At 44.5% G+C, this 21,222-nt stretch overlaps 1 long non-coding RNA gene across 1 annotated transcript; it reads left to right on the forward strand.

Moving 5' to 3' along the window:
- The first annotated feature begins 3,205 nt into the window (after window positions 1-3,205).
- Window positions 3,206-17,368, forward strand: LOC144829366 (uncharacterized). Its single transcript, XR_013610642.1, has 2 exons — window positions 3,206-4,506; window positions 4,537-17,368. It is a non-coding gene; the product is annotated as an uncharacterized LOC144829366 (long non-coding RNA).
- The last annotated feature ends 3,854 nt before the right edge of the window (window positions 17,369-21,222 follow it).

Below are 21,222 nucleotides of genomic sequence, written 5' to 3' on the forward strand. Positions count from 1 at the left end.
GCTTTTACTTTTTGGGAAATTCATTACGTACACAGGCAGAGATTACTATTGGGTTTTATTAAGTCCTTCAAATTTCAGATTTAATGTTTCTGATTTGATAAATCTTGGCTTTGTGTATGCACTGTTTGAGCATCACTGATGGACTAGGTAGGTAACTGAACACCTTAGCTAGCTGGAGTACTATTGATTTTTGCTCCTCTTTCCAAAATGAGATGTTGGGTTTACACTCTTCAAGGGGTGGTAGGCCAGACTACCACTCTTCTCATAGACGTTGAGCACATTGTGTGGTTCACGGTTCACACCATGAAGGGGCACTTGCTGTACGTGACAGGGATATCATCAAAGGAACTTGCATTTTATGTCACTGTTTTTTAAGGATGATGTGCCAGTTTGGTCATTAACCGTCTCAAAACATGATAATATTAACTTAGCATAATAATGATTTCAGAATGATGGAATTTCTCTGTTCTCAATAAGATAGACTTTCACTGCTATACAAATGGCATAGTTCCCATTGTAATCAGTTTCACAGCATAGAGGTGGCTCAAAGCATTTTATGAAATTCATAGGATGTTTCAATAGGGCTCTGGTCAAAGAAGGGTTAGACTCCCCTATTATAGACAATCCTCCATATAGGCTTTTTTTGTGTTGAATCATGTTTCCTTTCCTCATTTACCTTAGTGGTCTGGTCTTTGATCAGACTATTCCATTAAGATGGAAGAGATCTACATGCACTTTACTGACAATGTTCGAAGAGGCTAAGCAAAAGTGAACAGCAGCACTTCCAGTCCGTAGCCCAGTAATAACGGGTGCGTAACCTAAAGAGCACCAGCTGCAAAGGTGCTGCTGCTAAAAGCAAAAAAATCACTATAGAAATCTAATTAGGTAGCGTTAAATATACAGGCAAATCAATCTCACCCAGCAACATCGATTGGTTACGTTTTTTTGTTCTTCTTTAGTATGGTATTTCTTAAAACAAGACACAGCTAGCATGTTTTGTTCTGAAGAGAACTTCAGAGCAAAATTGTTATAAAAGTCCCAACATATGAAGTTCACAGTGGTCTGCTTCTATACAAAGATTCCAAACAAAGACTGCATCCACATTTTTTTTATATATGCTTAGGTAAGAGTGTGGCCACCAGGATCCGTGGTCAACACAGTGGGATTTGAATGGCATCTTTCTGACCTCTATTAATCTCGTAAGTTGGAACCATTCAAATAATTCTCTTCAGAACGAAATGCGTTGGCTGTATTTTGATTTTAACACCCATAGTAAAGAAGAACAGAAGACCAACCTGTCGCCGTTACTGGATGTCGTTCAGTGACGCGAGTAAGCTCATTGGTGATTAAACTCTCTAATGTTATCTGTGAAAGGCAGTGGACAATGCAATTTTACTCCATGTAGTTTGCCTCTTTAAATTAGTCCTGCTTTTCATTCTCCACTAAGTGCCAGAAAGACATGGATCAGACCATGTCAAGGAAGGCTATTTGGAATAAATCTGTACGCCGAGGTTGTTTATGCCATAAATTCAGATAGTTCGCTGTGTTGATAGGGTGTCATTTCTACCCAAAATAACATAGAATTGGAAAGTACTATTCGGAATTGGAATTTGTTCCCCTCCCCTTACATCTGTCTTAAGTGCCTGCTCTGAATAATTATTGGTTTCCAAAAGTAGACCACTGCGTGCATGTATTTCAATTGTTGCAGTTTACAGAATACATTTATACATCCCACTGGGAGGCTCATCATTTGTGTCCTAGGATTTCATTCTTATGGCGAATCCTTGGATTTGTATCAAGTGTGGTCCTATTAGAAAGCAGTAAAACTGAAGTTATTGATTTAATACGAAACAACTAATCTGGACCAAATTCGATTCTTCTCATTTTATATCTGTTTTTTCCAATTCCAGATTTGTTAAAATGTACGTTCCCATTCTGGCCTCAGGAGGAATTAGGGATTCACCTAGAACCTTTCAGGGTATGGTGAAGTGGCTAACCCAATAGTGTCACTTCTGTATGTTGGCCGTGTAAGGGTTTAATTTGTAGTATTTATGAACCATGAATTTCAATTACAGGTTAGGTGAGCTAATTTTGAATGTTTATTTTAAGTTTTCTAGCTCGATTTGACACTTAAGTGCAGTTTTGCAGTATGTCCCGTAAAGGGTGAGGTACTTACATACACAGTACATATATTGGTTTCACAAGAAAAGCCTGCACAATGTCCACAGTGGTGTGCAGTTTTCTGGTTGGACGGAACTGTTGAATGCTATGTTTGGAGTAAAAGTTCTCTTTCCCAGAAAAGAATACGATGGGCTCCAGTTGCCAATAAGGCAGACCTTGGATAAATGTCATCAGTGGTGGTTTCTGCATACATGGACAGCCTCTAAATCAAACGTATGTAAACCATCTCTGCTACGTCTTGTTATCTTTTTAAACATTAGTGATACAACAAATCTTTCAGCCAACTATCTAGTAGTTTTTATATTCATAATTGAATTAAGTCCTTATACCTTTGAACGTCCATGTTCTTGTCATTTGAGTGGGAACTAAATTAGAAGAGATGCGTTTGCAAGATGCCAATAAATAATCCACTTACTTCGCTGGTTAACCAGAAACAATAATATGTCCAGCTCTGGTTGTTGAGGGGGCGCAGGCACGTTATATGTCGTAGGAGTTTAAATATTTTTAGAATTTACATTACTTGCTGCGTTTATTGTTCTTTCAGTGCACAAGAGGGAGACTGATTTTTATATTGACAAAGGCAATACCGATACAGTATAATTTTTGGTTTACCATTCTGTAATACATTTCCTGCACGTTGCAGTATGTGTAGCGATTTTTAAATTACAAATATGAGCCTAAATTATCGGTGAAAAGGAATTGTGATGTTGAAGCCTTTTGTATCTATTATTTTAATTGAAATAATTTGTATTATTTTGTTCTTCCTAATTACGACAACTTTAATGTTTGCATCCTTCAATCTTGCTTTCTGTGTTTAGCTCGAAGTAGTTTTCTAACACAAGAGCACTCTTGAAGACATAGCTGTGCCAGATAGCAGTTATTTGTTGTCATATTTGTATGCGACCTTTGCTCTACAATCCTGTATGTCATTATGTGTGTATATATATATATATATATATATATATATATATTTATTTTTATTTGCTTTTTCCAAAAATGCAAAACAGATGGAAAACATAGCGACTTTAACATTCACTCATCTTGGACAGATCATACACAGCATGGACAGTAGCATTTTCCATTAGCAGCTCATTGTACAAAATGGTCTGAACAGTAGCGTCTTGCAACACATCGCCACTCCATCAACCCACCAATGTCAATCCCCTAATGACTCTGCTGAGATTTGAGGAGGTATGTTGTGAATGGGGCCCAAATGTCCTTTGGCCGCAATGGCTGAGGCAGCTCTTCTGCATATAGCTCCAACTGGTCCTTGCAGGTATGCCAGGTCATGTAACCATTGTTTTTATTTTGTGGGTACAATACGAGCGCCCCAATGGATTGCCACCTGTATGTTTGCCAATAGAAGAGCTACTGCCACAACGTGTCTGTTAGTTAGCTGTAAGCTCTTGACTAAATAATAATAATACTGAGCTTATAAAGCACCTGGTTACACTCGCCAGTGTGTCCCCGCGCTGTGCCGCTGAGGAACCCGTCCTGGCCTGTTCCTGTGAGGTGCCCACTCCTGGACACCCCGAGGTAAAGCCAGGCATCCTAGCGGTAGGGCCGGTGTGGAGATTAAGCAAGCTATTGCCCAGAGTTTCAGAGTGGGACCCATGATCAGAGTAGGCACCGAGGCGAGAGAATTATCGGGTCCGAGGACATTGAGCCCAAGACCCTGCTGCGACGGGAATTGAACCCTGGTCCGGGCCAGACCTCTGCATCAGAGTGTGCGGCTCTAACCAGTGAGCCACACTTCTCCACTAGGCTCAATAAGCACAGTTCCAGGGTTTCGGGTTGATACTCCAGCCCGAGGATCTTTCAAAGCGGAAATACTCATGGACGACCGGCACCAACAGTCATATTTTAAGGTAAGGAATCTATCACTAACTAATGTCTCTTACAGATATATTGGTACACAAGTAGTAACTTGTGCGTCTGGGTCCCGAACGTACAGCACCATGTCATCCACATATAGAGATATGCTCTGTGGTGTCAGTGCTAATATTCTGGTCTGTCGCTGTTGTAGAATACCTAGTCTGGTTGACAGCACTGCATTTGTGATGTCAAAAGTGGCATTTTGATTGCCAAGTGTCATAGCTCCTAATTGAGATGCACTGTCAAACAATATTCGTTGACCATACAAAAACACTGCTTTAAATGACATTAAGAAAGTCCATTTCTGAAACTTGTCAGTTCTGCATTCATTCTCCTCTTGCTGGATTATTGCAAAGTGTTAAGGCTGCAGCTGCCAATATTTAGAATGCCAATATTTAGAATGGCTTGCAGATAAATGGTTAACTTGGCACCATTCATTGAACTTTATAGGTGCAGGGCACCATTCATTGAACTTTATAGGTGCAGCTTCAATTACCGAGGGGAGCTGGCGGACAGATCCGCTCCACACTTCCTGAAGTTCCGCCGGGGCTAGAGCAATCAGTGCTGATCTGAAGGAGTTCTGTAACGCCATGATTTCCATGTTTGGACCCACAGCTCCTTCTGGTATGCCTTCAGGCCCCAAGGAGCTGAGAGGTTCCCCTGATGAGTTCTCATCAGTGGGTTCAACCTGGATGCCAGCCAGGCCCTCTGACACCTACACTGGTGCCTCCGGCCGCCCGGTTCCAGTCCATCCAACGTAGTCTTTGGCTCGCATTGAAGAGGAACCAATTCTCTTCTCTGATTCCAAGACAGGGCCACATTGGTTCCGCTCAATGTTGACACTGATCCCGCCCGGATTAGGTAAGCCCACAATAGACTTGCCTGCCCTGGTGGGTCCTCTTTTGCCTGAAGGAGAGGATGATGATGAAGAAGGTGATGATGTAATAGGTTTTGACCTCCTGAAGGACAGCTCCTACCAGGACGAAAACTGGTATGTGGAGCTTAGTCGTGCCAGTGGCCTGGAAACCTCTCTAGACTCTGGCCTGATTTCTCTTCTAAGCCCTTCCACGGAGGAAGGAGCATCTTTTGCTACAATGATGCACAGAGCAATTGAAGTCCTTGACCTGCAGCTACCTACCGTCGAGGTACAGTTCGATATCTTGACTGAGTGCTTTAACCATGGGCAAGGTCTGCAGATCCCATGTTCCCTGTTAATGAGGTCGTCACCAGCATTATGCTGGCACCTGTGCACTAAATGATTGCCTGCTACCATCATCCTGCCCCGGAGGCCTAGCCTTCCTCTTCCAGCACATCAACCGCCAGGATCAAGCCAAGCACCTTCCCTACCACCCCATCAGATGAGAAATCCAAGAGTCTGGATACCTTAGGGAAAAGGATCTTCTCTACCTCCAGCTTGGCATGTTTCTTTGGCTGATACTCCCATGCCGTGTAGTATTCGGTTGCACAGTTGCTACTTATGCTTCCCAAGGAAGGTTGGGCTATTCTCAACCAGGTGCTGGTTACTGGCTGGGGTGTAGCGACGTTCAATATTCAGTGTGGTCTAGACACTGCTGAGTCACTTGCCATGACCTCTACAGAGGCACTCCCCTGCCATGCCCGATTACAGTCTGCTGGGCTTTCAGGGGATGTATAATCATCTAATAGGCATGCCCTATGACAGCTCCCTTCTCTTCAGGGACAAGGCTGACATGGTGCTAGAGTCTAAGAGAGCCCGGTCCCTGCCTGATCCCTGGGCCTCTCCTTGGGTTCCTGCCAGAAGCAACAGTCCTTTGTCCCCTTATCAGGCTACAGCCGCAACTCCCATGGCCATCCGCAATACTAACCTTCCTACTCAGGCCAGCAAGTTTCATATTCCTTTCATGGTCAGGGGCCATGTTGTACTGCTCAAGCAAGGCAACGTGGGGTTGTGGAACCTGTGCCAGGAGGCCTTTTGCCATTGGACATGGCTGGATCACTAGGACATTTTTCTGGTTGTGCAGCATGTTGCAGGATCTCTAAAAGTCAGGGCAGACAAATTCAACCATTGATGCCTTGCTGATCACAAAGGACATCTACACCCGGTGGTGGTGCAAGGTCTCTTCCAAAAATGGGGAGAACCTTGGATCCATCTATTTCCCACTGCAGTGAACACATAATGTCAAAGCTTTTGCACGTTGGAAATTTCAAATCGGATGTTGCTCAGAAACAAATTCCATTAGGCTGGAACCCAGACCCTCTGTGGATCTATCTCCAGATACTGCTCCTGCCCTGACTGCTCAAGAAGATCAGGACAGATTGGGCCCAAGTCATCTTGGTGGCTCTGAGCTCAGCAAGGAGAGTCAAGTATCATGAACTGAGCCTCCGATCAAGCTTGGCTTTCAGGAGGACCTCCTGTAGCAGCAGCGTGGTAGGGTCCTGCACCCAAATCTGCACACACTCTACCTTCATGCATGGAGATTGAGCAGCAACAGTTGAATGCCTTTTATCTTCCTCCTGTGATGTCATCTTGGCAGCCAGGTGACCCTCAACAAAGACTGTATATACCTCACGTTGGGACAAATTGGTGGCTTGGATTTCTTCCAGTCATGTTGACCCACTTTGTGGTTCCTTGTTGGAGGTGTTATTGTTTGTGCTGTCATTATCCTGGCAAGGCCTTGCATTGGGCACTGTTAAAAGTTCTATTTCTGCTATCTCTGCTTTGTTGCAGTTTCTGGATCAGCCCTGACTTTTTCAGTTACCTGTTGTAACACATTTCCTGAAGGGTTTGCAACATTTGTTATCTCCTACCCCTGTCATCATGGCCCAGAGGGACTTTAATTTGGTCTTGACGTTTCTTATGAGCTCCCTACTCAGGCCCCTATACGGCTTTTCTCTGAGACTTTTGACCCTCCTTAGTGGCCATTACATCTGTGAGGAGGGTCACCGTACTTCAAGCTCTGCAAGTTCATCCTCCAGACACCAGCTTCTACACTGACAAACTGGTTCTTCGGACTCGTGCCGCCTTCCTTTTGTAGGTGACTCCATTGTGCATGTTGGCCAAACTAAGACGTTGCTAAAAAAATTTCGCTCCTTCCAATGACGAAGAAGAGCTTCACCATCTGGATCCGAAAATACTCTTGTCTTTTTACATTGATCGTACCAAAGACCACCGGGTTGGCGATCAGCTCTTTATCGGATTCACAGGATAATTAAAAAAAAGACAAGGCTATGAATAACAGAACACCTCTCAATGGATTGCACTTTGCATTAAGATGTGCTATGCATTGGCTAAGAAGCAGCCTCCTGAGAGCTTGCAGCCCCAATCCACCAGGGTCACGGCTGCTACTACTACATTTAGCGCTTAGGGTATCTGTCCTAAACCTCTTCCAAGCTGCTGCTTGAGTGTCTCTCCACACATTCATGAGGCACTACTGCTTGGACAGTCAGGTCCATCAAGACTGCCATTTTGTTCTTTTAGTCTTCTGGGATTTCCTGGTTTAAGCCAGTTTGCAGACCCACTTCAGGGGAGTATTGCTAGGGTATCTATTCTAAGGTGAGGGATAGGCGATTAAAATTCTCTGTCAGAGGAACAAGTTACTTACCTTCGGTAATGATTTTTCTGGTAGCGACTCTATCTTACCACAGGTTCTTCACCGACCCTCCTACCCTCTCCTCTGTACAAAATGGGCTCTGCACCCTGAAGCTCCTGTTAGTTTCTGCACAGTGGTCCTACATTATTCAACTGTCGCAGTGATGAAGTAGGTGACGTCAGCATGCCAGAGTGGCACCTATGTAGGCACAGTGCATTACACTTCTGAAGCGCCTGACGTGGAGCTGCTCATTGCCACCTACCATCGCACAGAGGTACTGATCAAGATTTTCTGGATCCAGTCTGATGCCTGGGGAATTTCCTCAAGGGAGGAATCTGCAGTTAGATATTCTGTACCAGAAATAGTTTTACCAAAGGTAAGTAACTTGTGATCTTGCTCTCTGTTAATCTCCAGTTGAATGTTATTTCTAAGCGGAGAATCAATTTTCAAATTACCTTAATTCTCTTTATTTTATTAAAGTCATCCATTTTTAAATTACATAATATTTTGTCCTTGTAGATTTTTGGGCAATTTCTGCCAGAATCGGTCATTCAACCTATTTTTGTTGGTTCACATTACTCGTGTCTCATGTGCAGAGTTAACAAGCTTGTTCCGTTTCTTATTAGTATTATAGGTTCTGTCTCTGTACCAAACTGGAAAATTACCATGGGTGCTTCTGTACATATACACACCTTAAAGAGTGACATTTAAAATTGCTGTTTGTTACCTGGAGCAAAAGTCAAACTTGTCAAAAAAATAAAATGGTGTTATCCAGTAGTTAGTGCAGCCAGTGGGGAATGATCACATAATTAACAGCCTAGACAAGTACCTTTGCAAGAGAAAGATAATTAGTTGCAATTCTTCTCCTGAAATTCAGTTTCATTTGACCTGTCTAGTGTCTGTGAATCCTGGTTCGACACTGGCCAAAGGACTGATTTATGATCTTGGATGTCTTCAGGTTGTATCTGGATTCAGTGGTGATTGATTACAATTGATAAGAGTTTCTGAATGTTCCTGTACCTTCCGGTTTAATGTTGAAAATCCATTCAAATCAAAGCACTCCATACACCCAATAATTTTTTTAAGCAAATGGGATTCATCCATATAAAGCCGGCATGGGCAAGAGCTCCCTTCTCACTGCCCTGTTACTTGAGCACAGTTAAAAAGAAGTAGCAGACCGAAGTGAAAGACATTTTGCTGCCCTGTGTTTGAGGCTGTTACTTACTGGCACTGGCTGGTTCATGTGTCTTCCTAATTATCATTTTGGGTCTGCCTCAGACTGCCTATTTCTGCGGCGGACAACAAAACAGTTTTTCCAACGTGTTTAGAGTCACTTCACATTGGTTATGTGCTGTATGTTTGGAATATTTATAAGCGGGAAAATTGTTCCTTGTTTTTAGACTTTCAGCTTTTACCGTACTGCTTGCATAATTCTTCACATACGCATCTAGATTTTTTTTTTTACCAGTCCGAGCTCAGTTATAAATTATCCCCGGTTAATCTGTTCCTGCTACCATCAAGTTTTTAATTTTTCAAAAATTATGAGGGGCAGGTAGAATTTCTATTTTGACATTGTAATCTATTTTCTTAATCTCAAATCTTCACTTTTTAAACGTCCCCGCCATACTTTGTCCCAGATGAGCTGCTGTTCCTGTTGGCTGCAGTTACAACATTAAAGCATTAATGTTTGGAAAACATTTTAATCTGAACATCACTTTTTTTAAATAAAAAGGTTCATATTGTCTCCATGTAGTGATTGCAGTCGCAGACAACCAACCCTACGAATACGAACAAACCTTTAAATAGGAAATGAGAAAGGTGGAGCAGTTAAAGGCCCTTATCAGTAGCAGAGAACGTACACCCTTTTTATTATTATAGGTCATGGGCTGACAAATCTTAAAGGTGATCTACAGTCAAACACACAGCTTTTTCAGCTAAAACTGTTGTTTGGTTTAGACTGCCAGCACCTTAAAGGTATATCTTATTCAATAACCAAGCTTTGAGTATGAAATTCTCCCGATTTCTACGTTTTTGTTTTCTAGTTCTTATTCAAATAATAATGATGCATCACATTGCTGATGCTATTTTTGTGTCTCCCAATGCAAAAATGTCAGTTATGATCGAGTTTTTGCTGTATCATTGGAAGGGCTATTTTGATTAAGATGTTTAAATGGTTTGCATTTCCTTAAAAACACCATAATTTTGTAACTACAGTTGTATACCATAAATGTTCTAATGAGGTGTTTGGAAATCCTTATATAACTAATAGGGTTTTTGGAAATCCTGATGTAATTAATTACTCTAAACCTCTGGTGCCGTAAACCACTACCTCCATTCTCCAAGTTCTGTATAATTCTGACTAGTAGCCTGTCCCCAGTAAGATGAATGTTTGTAGATGATGCTTTAGAGACCTGTATTCATTACTTTTCACAAGGTGCCATCCACTTTCATATGGCAAGCTGTGGTCAGACATAACTCTTTCTTTTAGGCATTTTGACCAATTTTCACCAAAATTTATTTCACTTCTTTCAAGTCAACCCACTACCTATTCAGATTGGAAGGATAGTGGTTGGTGTATATCTGTCATTTATAAGGCTTTCCTTTCTTTCTTCTAAACTGCTTCTGTTTGAATGGTGTTTAGCACGGTTTACCAAATTTCTCTTGTTTCTTAAGCTGCTGGCTTCGCTTGTTAATACTTGGATTTGTAGCAAAGGACCATGCTGACCTAGCTCTGGACATTACCACTTCTGCTTCCCCTTTTATCTGTTTTGGATCTTTCCTACAAGCCATTTCTTATTGCTTTCTAGCAATAGACAGTTAAAGCTTTTTCCGTTCTGAGAACTTTAGCCCAGTGTATTTTACAGGTTGGGTGCATGAAGAAAGATCTAAGGATGCCCCAACATGTTCTACTCTTGCGCCACTTCTATGCCATGCTCCTAAGCACAGTGCTGGCCTCCCCTTCTGTGTGACCATAGTTCTTTGAAAAAATATTTGCCCCTTGTTAAAATACTCACTTGACGGCCAATCATTTTGCTGAAGCCAAGTAACATTTCCTTCCTTCAATATAATATATTTTATGTGGACATTGGTTGTCGAATAGATAAAAAAAAAGTAGGGGAAGTGCTGCTTTATATTTGAGCCTGCTCTACAAATTAATGCAACACATTTTTTAAAGGTTTTTTTCCTAAATTATAAAACCCTGATTTTCTCTTTTAAAGCTGGTTAGAGGTAGTAATTCCTTGCAAGCCAGTTCACTTCTCTTGGATACATATTCCCTCAGAATCCTCACATTTTGATTTATTCTGCCAGGCTTTATACTGTTCCTGAAAGTATTTCCCAAGAAATATTTCTCTATTGCATCATGTTGGTTACTTGCAGCTTCAGCCGCTACTCCACCTCCGGACATAGTGGTGGTACCTTTGTATATTGGATGCCAAATGGCATGCTGGCATCTGTTCCTATTTTTCCTTACATTTTCGTTAGAGGTCCAGAGCTCGCTCACCTCTCTCCAACAAAATTTCTCAGTATATTGACAGCGACTAGTTCAAATGACAAAGCTTTAGATTTCTTATGGATACTTCTAGATGCAGATTCCTCATTGGAAATAATGGAAATTATTTCCCCACACACTATGATGATAATCTGTACGTGGCTTTACAGGAGGCCAGTTGGTTGGGTCACTTCCTTTGGCACTAGGTTGGATTCTTCCTTTGGACCATCAACAGAAGAGATTGCTGCATTTGCTGAGCTCATAAGATGTTCAGTGGAGGTATTGGATTTACAGCTACCATCTATGGAAGTCAAAACTAACATTCTAATAGACGTTCTACAACCTTGGCAAGCTTCTACTGATTCCTTGTTCCTGCCCTCTAGTGAACAGGCAGGTTGCCAGGTGCTTCAGATGAGACTGGCTTGATTCAAAGAACCGAAGCCAGAACATCTGTTGGTCCAGGCTTCCACCAGCAGGATAATCCCCAATGCATTTCTTACGATCCAGAGAATTAATAAGAATTCAGGAATTCAGGAAACTGTTTTCATTAATTGTTAAATGCCAGCGGTTTGCTGGATAGATATTCATATGCTTTATGGAACATGGTCACAGTGGCGGCTGGCATGGAACAGGGGTGGCAGGGTAGGTGTGTTTAAATCAAATAAAAAAAATAACACTTACCTTTTGAATGACTTCCTGTTGCATTGCCGCTCTCCTTGGCAAGATCTGAACCAGGAAGCACCCAGGCTCCCCATAGCCTATCATAAGGCTGCAATGCAGCTTTTTGTGTTTTGCTCCACATAGCCAATCACAACGCTGATTGGTTTGAGCACCGTGGTTTGGCACTCAGGTGGGAACAGGGAGCCTGTGCTCATGTTCCTGTGCATTACAGCCTGGTGGGGAAGATGCAAAGCGCACATGACTTTTTGGCCGGCCCAAGATTGCTGGCTAAGCAGTCATGCGCACTTGGAGTGCGCAAGCCACTGCTCCCCCTATGACTCCAGCCCCATCCCACCCTAACCCTGACCTGTAGCTAAGAAAAATCAAATGATAACAATGGTATTATTATTTTTTCTGCTCTGCAAGCAGTGGGGCGATGCATTAGCGTAAGAGGCACCTCTGCATGGTCAGAGAGATCTTGTCTACAGTCTCAGAGGAGTTTTGTGCCAACTTGGCTCAAATCATCTAGAATAGTATGGATGCAGTGAAGTACTTAATTTGATCCTGACTAAACACTAACGATTACTTGGGCAGAGCAGTCAGCACCTGCATGGATGAGATCCACAGTCTTCTCGGGTGATGTGCAGGAAGTGAGTGCTCTAGTTGGTGAGAAGGTTGACTCTGTACTTGGAGTCACAGTGGATACTTGAGGGGTCTAAGTGACCTCAGAAGCATCCATTCTGCAGAACATGTTATCTGTTCTATGGACCCTGAAGCTCCTCAGATGGACTTACGAGACATCACCTTTCAAACAGGGTAGTGAATGGGCCAAATAGACATGCACTGTGTGTAATAATGGTGATTGCTGCAACATGTATATCAACTGCTTTGTTATAAGACAGTTGGTGGGTGTTTACAGAAAAAGTTTATATTATATTTGTAGTTTATGTATGGTGGAAATGATTTGTATAAAATGGAAGGATATTTTGTAGAATTTAATATACTGCTGTGGTAGGTACAAATAGGGCTCTTTCTAGGGTTGCAAATATTGCTTGTATTTTATACAGTGGGGAGGTAGTGGTGGTGTCAAATTGTAATTACAGGTACTGGGATGTGCTTCAATGTCGCACTGATTGAAGGTCACTTGTACAGGGCCTCAACAAGCGCTGGGCTTGCATTTTGCAGTGAGGCAAGTATCTGCCACCTCTTTTAATGTAAAGTTTCATGAGAAAGACTATAAATCTCGTGCCCATCTGTCTTAATCTTTTTTTAAACCATATCCCTGCAATCAAGCTCACAATATCTTTAAATTAATTCCAGCAAACATTTGCTTCTCCTATAGCCCCCTCTAAAGTTCACACATAAGTCAATGTATTCTAAGGAAACTGGAGTAAGTGCATCAAATGTTTGGCTATAGCGTGCAAGCCTGATGTCAATAACCAATTAACTGACTGCTAATTATGGGCGCCTGAGTGGTGTGCTACTCGCTGTACAGTGCTGCAGGGCCTCTACGGGGTAGTAAGCACTCTATAAATGCAATTTCAATACAGTACTGGAACAATTGACGGAATCCGGGCCATAGCACGTTCCTTGGTCTTCTCTACTCCCGAAAGGCAGTATTCTCAGCAGTATCGCCCCTTTCGAAGGCTACTGCTGAGAATTGGCATACTAGTAATGCTAAGGCCCACAGCCTCCGCAACATGGTCCTTTCGGGGTCAGGCTGGGATCAAGCAGATAACGTCCAGGTGACCAATGGCCGCTAACTTCTCAGCCTCTTCTCTGCAGTATCAGCCTCCAAGCCACTTTAGTTTGGAGTTAATGGCACATACCTATCCTATGGCAGTCAATATCTGACATTTCCTCCAAAAATGGCAAAATATAACTTCCAACAGATGGCTTCTTTAGATCATTGAATGGACCAATGCCAATTAAAAAGATTATGGACGGAATGTTGAACATTGTCAAACATTCACCCCCCAGTCACAGACCTGGGTTTAATCCATCATTATTTTGCTCACCACGCCACCCCAGTTCAGACGTAGCCATATGCAAATCAGTCTTGACCCTGTGCCTCATGGGAACAGGCCAGCCCGAACTGCCAAGCCATGTCTTCTCTGGACCGGAATCAAGCATCCTAGGACCGGTTTCTGGCTTTCAGCCCTCATCAGCCAAGATAGCTTGACTCCGGTGGCGTAGTGAGCACGGGACCCACGTCTGGGCACACCCTTCCCACTTAGGGTCATGTGCCCTGCCATTCCTTTTCAACATGCTGCATCTTTTGTTCCTAGCAGAGTGGCTTTCATTGAAGCACCCATGAAGACTCATTTTGGCACAGGAGCCATAAAGAGGGTGCGGTACTCAGGAATAGGGACTGGCTGCTACTCCTGCTATTTCCTTGTTCCAAAAATAGATGACGGCCTCATCTTATTTTAGATTTCTGCCCTCTCAACATCTTCCTTCAGAAGGACAAATTCAAGATGCTCACTTTGGCCTTGATTCGTGTATTCCAGATCCAGGCGAGTGGATGATGACTTTGGACCTGCAGGATGCCTGCTCTCATGTACCCATCCTCCAGTCACTCAGGCATTACTTGCAGATCAATGTAGGCTAGGGCCATTTTCAGTTTGCTATGCTCCCCTTTTGCCTCACCAGTACCCCTCAGGTGGTCAACAAAGTAATGGAGGAGGTTGCAGCTCATTTCCAGAGGTTGGGCATTCCAGTCTTCCCCTATCTCTGCGACTCGCTGTAGAGGGTAGGCTCACCACAGTCAGTCATGGATCACATTGAAGATTCTATGCCACCTAACATCATTGCTTGCTGACGTTTCCAAGAAAGATGTCTCTCAAGGAGACTTTCTGACTGGAGTGGAGCACAAGACTCCCTTACTTCTTTCAGCCTCTACCTCTCCTACCGCAAGTTTTTAGAAGATCTGGAATGCAGAGGCCCAAATCATCTTAGTGGGTAAGGATTGGGATAGTAGAGTGTGGTACCCCAGAACCTCTGGGCATGAGCATCAATCCTCCAACTGGGCTAGAACTTTGGGAGGATCTTCTGTCGCTGCAGCAGAAAGGGTACTGCATCCTGGCCTGTGTAATCTATACCTACAAGCGTGGACATTGAGCAGCAGTAGTTCACTGCATATGATCTCCCTTCCATAGTTGTGCAGGTCATCCTTACTGCCAGGCACCCTTCATCAAAGCTTTCTGTGCTGTAGGTTGGAAATATTTGTGGCATAGTGTGGTTGAGTATTACAGCTACCTTTTTGCCTAAAACTGTGGTTGTGCTTCACGTTGTACAATCCATTGCCCTGCCAATGTTCTTTACCTCTGGCTCATCCCTCAAAAGAGAAGAGGCTTCATCATCTGGATCCCAGGAAAGCCGTCAAGTTGTTATATTGAGTGTACGAAAGACCTTCAATTGGGCGATTACCTCATTGTGCTGGTTTTTGGGCCAGAGAATGGTAAGCCAGTGCATAATAGGGCTTTATTAAGGCTTATAGACCTTTCCATTAAAATCAGCAATGTATTGGCCGAAAAGCAGCCTCCAGACGGACAGGTGGCCCAGTCCACTAGGGCCTTGGTTGCTACCACTGTATTGTAGCGGGGAATGCCTGTTTTTTAGGTCTGGTTGCAATGTGTTCTTCAGTGTTCATGTTCACAAAGTACTACTTTCTTGACAGCCAGGTCAGACGGGAATAGCATGTTGCCCATTCATTCAGCAGGACTTTTTGTTCTGAAGCATTCCACAGACCCATGATCTTGGTAGGTATTACTTTGATATCTATTCTAAAGGTGTGGAATCTGCATTTAAAAGTGTCCTTCAGGAGAATAAATTACTACCTTAAAGCTCATTCTGGTGCAAACTTTAACAGCAGATTTCTTACTACGTTCGCATCTTTCTGTTCTGTGGATAGGTCTCTTTTTTCATCTAAAAAAGTCCCAAAGTAGAAATCTACACACTCTGGTATCTCTGATTATGGTTGAGCTCTGTGTCCAAGGGCGTGGACAGAGTCAAGAAAAGATTGCCAGCGCATAGGGGCTGCAAGGTGAAGGGGTGTGCAGGGAAGTCTTCTAGGTTGCGCCATAATCTCTGGAGTAGAAAAAAGTCCACAAAGAGACGCATGGAGCAATACACTTTTAAATCTTCTGCATCCAGTCTGGTGCCTGGGGATATTCCAAAGGTGAGGAAGTTACAGTTAGAGTATCTACCAGAAAGAACTTTACCCAAAATAAGTACCTTGTTGTTCAAGACTTGTCAGTAATGCTATAAGATGTCTCTTTGGGATCCACCTGACACCTACATAAGAATCGTAGGGCATGTCCCTGGCTGGTGCCTAGTGGCCTAGTTGAGTGATTTTCAATTTTACCGAGTAATAGTTTTGTTAGTTTACTGACTAAATATATCTGTATCTGTTCAAGACCAGTTTTTCAGAAGCTCGAGGTGCATTTAAAGCAGTCCTACTAATTATTTCCAGGTTTGTGCCTTAAGAAGTCCATTTATTTCTCTTTACTTGCACCCATGTTAATAGGAATCCAGGCAATGTTTGTGTTTAACCTTGTCTGCCACACTGCCACAGTGCTTTACAGTACTCTGCCTTGAACCATTATTTCAAGTGGGTTTTTCATCTTGCTACCTGATGACTGCACTCCTGAAATGCCTATTATGCTTTCAGGCCAAACCTGTCACTGGTCTTTGCCAGTGTAATTGTTGACTCTTTGCCCCTCTGGTCCTTAAATTGTATCCGCCCAGACTCCTAGTCAAGTATCGTCCTTTTTCTCTGTCAATGAGAATAGTAGAATTGTATTCCTGCCTAGAGCTATGAGCGCCAGTAAAATGAGTAATGCAAATATCTGTTATCTTAGGAATTTTACACTCCAAAGGTTCTGTCAGTAAGTGCTGCTTAAAAATCTAGTAAATGACGTGTATTTAAACTTCACCTTAGCCTATGACTTCCATTTCACGTCCACCGTACTCTGAATCCCCACTATAACTGTGGGTGTTCTTTGCTGCTGTGCTGCATGTATGTGTTTTAGTTCCCCTAATGGGATTTGTTTTTTTCTGTTATTTATTCTTCTGATGTTCGACATGATGGAAATGGATGTCTGATCAAACAAATCATTAGTAATGGTCCATTGAGCTAATTCCTTTAAAACCAAAAAGGATCCTTTAAATTCACGCAAAATCATCTTTGCTCCCAATGATTTGCAAACGCCTATGTTTTGTTGTTTTCCCCTCCTCTTTGAGTCCTCCTTTTGTGGTTTTTTCCAGAGTAGGGCTGTTGGTGGTGAGTTGACACTCCTAATTTGTGCCTTTGGTACTTTGAGAGTAACTTAGCTTAGTTTCTGAAAGAAAAAGATTTCGGTCTGCTCTACCGCACTGTGTGCTACCGAATTGTTTGTCTTTTTTTTGTATTGGTTATAAAACTGTCAACGTGTTGTCTATATACATTGTATTGTAGCAGTATAGGCTTCTGTAATGCAGTGAAGAGTCCAATAGATTTTCCAGATTTTCAGTTTAATAAATAATTTATTGGGAAACTGTCTATTCATTGTAAGTTACGTTGTACAATCAATAAATATGGCTTATCTCTTCGGAAGGTTTATTATTTCTGAACTTATTTGGAATGGGGGCCTGACTTGGAGTGGTGTATTACTCAACCTATCACAATTAGGTGTTGTGGATGGCCAGTTCCCATCTTAAAATTATTGTTAAATGCTTGCAAACGAAAGCAACACATAATTACACAACTGTTCAATTTGATGCCTCAGTGGTAAGTATCACAGTTATAGTAAATAAATTAATGAGGTGATGTTTGAAGGCTGTTTAACATGGAATCTGTGTGACCGAGATTACGGTTGTATAGGTTTACCTACTAGCCTGCAGGTGTCGTCCATTTGATTATGAGTAATACCAGATATATCTTAACCTCCTTTCCTCCCACCACTGAGTCATTGCTGGACAGCTATTTTGGTTCATATTCATAAGCATATATTGTCATCTGATAACTTCCAGCCACAGATTCCGTAACTTAGAATTATCCCCAGACATCATCCTAGATTCAGAATTTTTTCCATGAACAGTAACCCTGCGCATCAGTAGGTGGCCTCGTTCGGCTCTGTGTGGCTTATCTGAAAGAAACACGTAGTGATAGATTCCTTAACTTAGAATTACCCCCAGGCGTCATACTGGATCCAGATTGTTTTTTTCAGCAGTACCTCTGCGCATCGGTGGGCGTCGTTGTGCGGCTCTGCGTGCGTCGTTGGTGCCGGGATGACGTCGCTGGACCTGCTTAGACGTGCCCACTCGCGCTGACGTCACTTCTTTTTCCGCGTCAGCAAGTGCAGTTCCAGGAAGAGCAAGTACCCCCGGTTACTTTTTGACTAAGTTTTTTCAAGGCATTTTATCTCATTTGTCCTGAGTCGTTTGACTCCTGGTGTCGTAGGGATGCCCGGCTTCAAGAACTGCGGGGATTGTCACCGCATGATGTCGGTGACGGACCCGCACCGCATGTGTCTCTACTGCCTCGGGTACGATCACAACTCAAAAGTCATGGCGCCGAAGACTTTGCGGCAGCGGTCCCGAAAGTTGCTGGAAGTCCGGCAGTCGGCTCCACACAGCTCAAGGTCCCGGTCCTGTGGGAGGTCGAGGGACCGGTCGCGGAGCCGTCACCATCGTCCCTCTAGATCTAAGTCTGCACACTCTGGGTCAGGTAAGTCAAAGCATTCCAAGAAGAAGTTGAAGAAGCGCCATCGCTCTTCGCCTTCCCCTCGCCTGTAGCGGCGGAGGGCACGGGTGGTGCCATCCCATGGCTCCAGCAGAGCCTGCGACGTCGCCGCCGGTCTACCCACCCTTTCCAGGTCCTTCTGCGACGCCTGCACAGGCGCAAAAGTTTCTTGCTGCCATGGCCCGACTCTTTGGGCCGTCTGGCCCCGCGGGCGCGCCTTCGGGCCTGCTGGCCTAACTGTGGGTCCTGTCCTTCCGACGCCGATGACTTCTGCCCCGGCACCGCAGGACCCCCCTGGATCTGGGCTCAGATCCCTGGCGGCACCGATTAACTCGATAACACCTCCACCGGTGTCGACCCCGCCTCCGGCACTACCTCCGACGTCGTCCGGTACTACTGCCGACGTCGTCCCCGGTTTCAGTCCTGAACCGAACGCGGCGCCGGAGCGGCGTCACTTGACGCCGATTCAGAAGCAGATGGGGCCTTTCTACCCCTATGTCCGTCCGTCCTTATTTTCAGCCTGTTTCACAGACTTCGGAGAAAGGGGAGGACCACAACACAACAATGTGGTGATGATCTGGACTGGACAGAGGATTTGGGGGATGCCAGTGGTCTAGACACCTCCCCTGACCTTGGCATGCTGTCGCCTCCCTCCGTGGCTACGGAGGAGGGAGCAAGTTACGCAGTGGTGTTGTGTAGGGCGGCCGAGGCTCTACACCTCAAACTCCCTAGAGTGGCCGTCAGGACTAACCACCTGACAGAAGTGCTTCAACTGGCGGCAACCTCTTCGGAGCCCTTGCTGCCTTTTAATGATGCACTGTCTGATGCTCTTTTGGGCACTTGGTCCAGGCCCAACACGGGCTCCTGTGGACAGTAACGTGGCCCGATGCCATCTCCGGGCGACCCCCATCTCTCTCTCCTAACACCCCACCCCTGAGAGCTTGGTTGTCCGAGCCTCCGCATCCCAGAGCGCATTCCCTTCTTCACCCCCGGATAGGGAATCCAAGAAGCTGGAGCAGCTTGGCAAGAAGCTGTTTTCATCTGCCAGCTTAGGGCTGCGGTTGGTGAACACCGCATGCCGCTTGGGCCGTTACTCCCACTCTGTGTGTGACACGGTTGCGCAGGTCTTGCCAAACTGTTCGGTGGAGGCCCAGATAGTACTCACCCAGGCTATTGTAGCTGGGAGGGACGCAGCTAAGTTCACCATACGTTGTGGGCTTGATACCGCCGACTCGCTAGGCAGGGCGATTTCCACGACGGTTGCGCTTCGGTGCCATGCCTGGCTGAGAACAACTGGCTTCTCGGGGGATGTCCAGAAAACTTTGATGGACATGCCCTTTGATGGCATTTACCTTTTTGGCAACAAAGTGGATAGTACGTTGGGCCGCTTTATGGACTCTCAGGCTATGGCCAAGTCCTTGGGCCTCTGAGCCACTCTGCCTCCTCCACCTTCTTTTCGCTCCTTTCTTGGCCACGGAAGGGGTGCCCCAACACGTTCATAACAGAGCCACAGGCCTGCGCAGCAACAACCTCAGCGTGGACTTGGGAACCACTGAGGCGGTTCTGGGGGCCAGCGGGCTGGTCAGTCCACCTCCACGTAAAGAAAAGCGAACCTGACAGTGGAACCCTCTACTCAACAGCACCTGAGCTGCTATCCCTCTGGTATTCTAGCCCCTCTACACTCTGAATCGCACCCACTGTCACAATGCAAGTTCCCATAGGAACCTAACAATTTAAAACATAAGCACAGGTGCACCACACATCAATTCCAAGGTAGGACAATTATATAGTCTGTATCCAACACGGATGTTCTTCCAAATTTTCTTTTTTTATTCCAAATTCAATAACTTAAAACGAGGTCAAAAACATCACTTTTCACAACGGTACAGCCGACGCGTTTCGTCCTTGAGACGGGCTTCTTCAGGGCACTGAAAACTTGAATAAATCAATCTCATCAGGGAGGAAGCCAGTGAATAGCCGGATCCGTAGCCTATGAGTCGTTCCCCATCTAAATTAAGATTATTCCATATCAAGTATGCACACCAACGTCCTCTTAGTGATGAGGAGAGGATATAGGAATCAAGAATATCGAGTGGGTCCAGTAATAAGACACAGGTTTCTTGAACGCCACGGCGGCCGAACTCAGCCGCCGGTGCATGATGGATCACAAATGGCATCTGAACTCGGACGTGGCGCAATGTCTCTTTCAGCAGTGGGGAGAGCCTTCTTTAGATCTATTTGCCACTGAATAGAACGCGCAATGTCCTCAGTTCTGCGTGTTGGAATTTCCAAGGTGGCACTCGCTAGGCGACGCTTTTAATCGCAAGTGGAGTTGCGGTTTACTATACACCTTTCCGCCTATACCATTTCTACCCAGAGTGCTGAAGAAGATCAAGCGCGACCGGGCTGGAGTCATTCTTGTGGCTCCGGACTGGGCTCGAAGAGTATGGTATCCCGAGCTACTCAGCATGTCGGTCGATCCCCCGCTCCGAATGCCTCTTTGGGAGGACCTTCTGTCGCAGCAGCAGGGGAGGATCGTCCACCCGAGCCTGTCCAGCCTCCACTTCCTTGCGCGGAGTTTGAGCAGCTGCAGTTGACGTATTTTGACCTGCCTGCCAAAGTTTGTGATGTTGTCTTGGCAGTCAGGCGTCCCTCCACTAATATACGCGCTATACGCCTGTAGGTGGAATACATTTGTGGCATGGTGCACAGCAAAGGCTGTG

The sequence above is a fragment of the Lissotriton helveticus genome, chromosome 4_1, assembly GCF_964261635.1.
Source record: "Lissotriton helveticus chromosome 4_1, aLisHel1.1, whole genome shotgun sequence".
In the NCBI taxonomy this organism is placed as follows: Eukaryota; Metazoa; Chordata; class Amphibia; order Caudata; family Salamandridae; genus Lissotriton; species Lissotriton helveticus.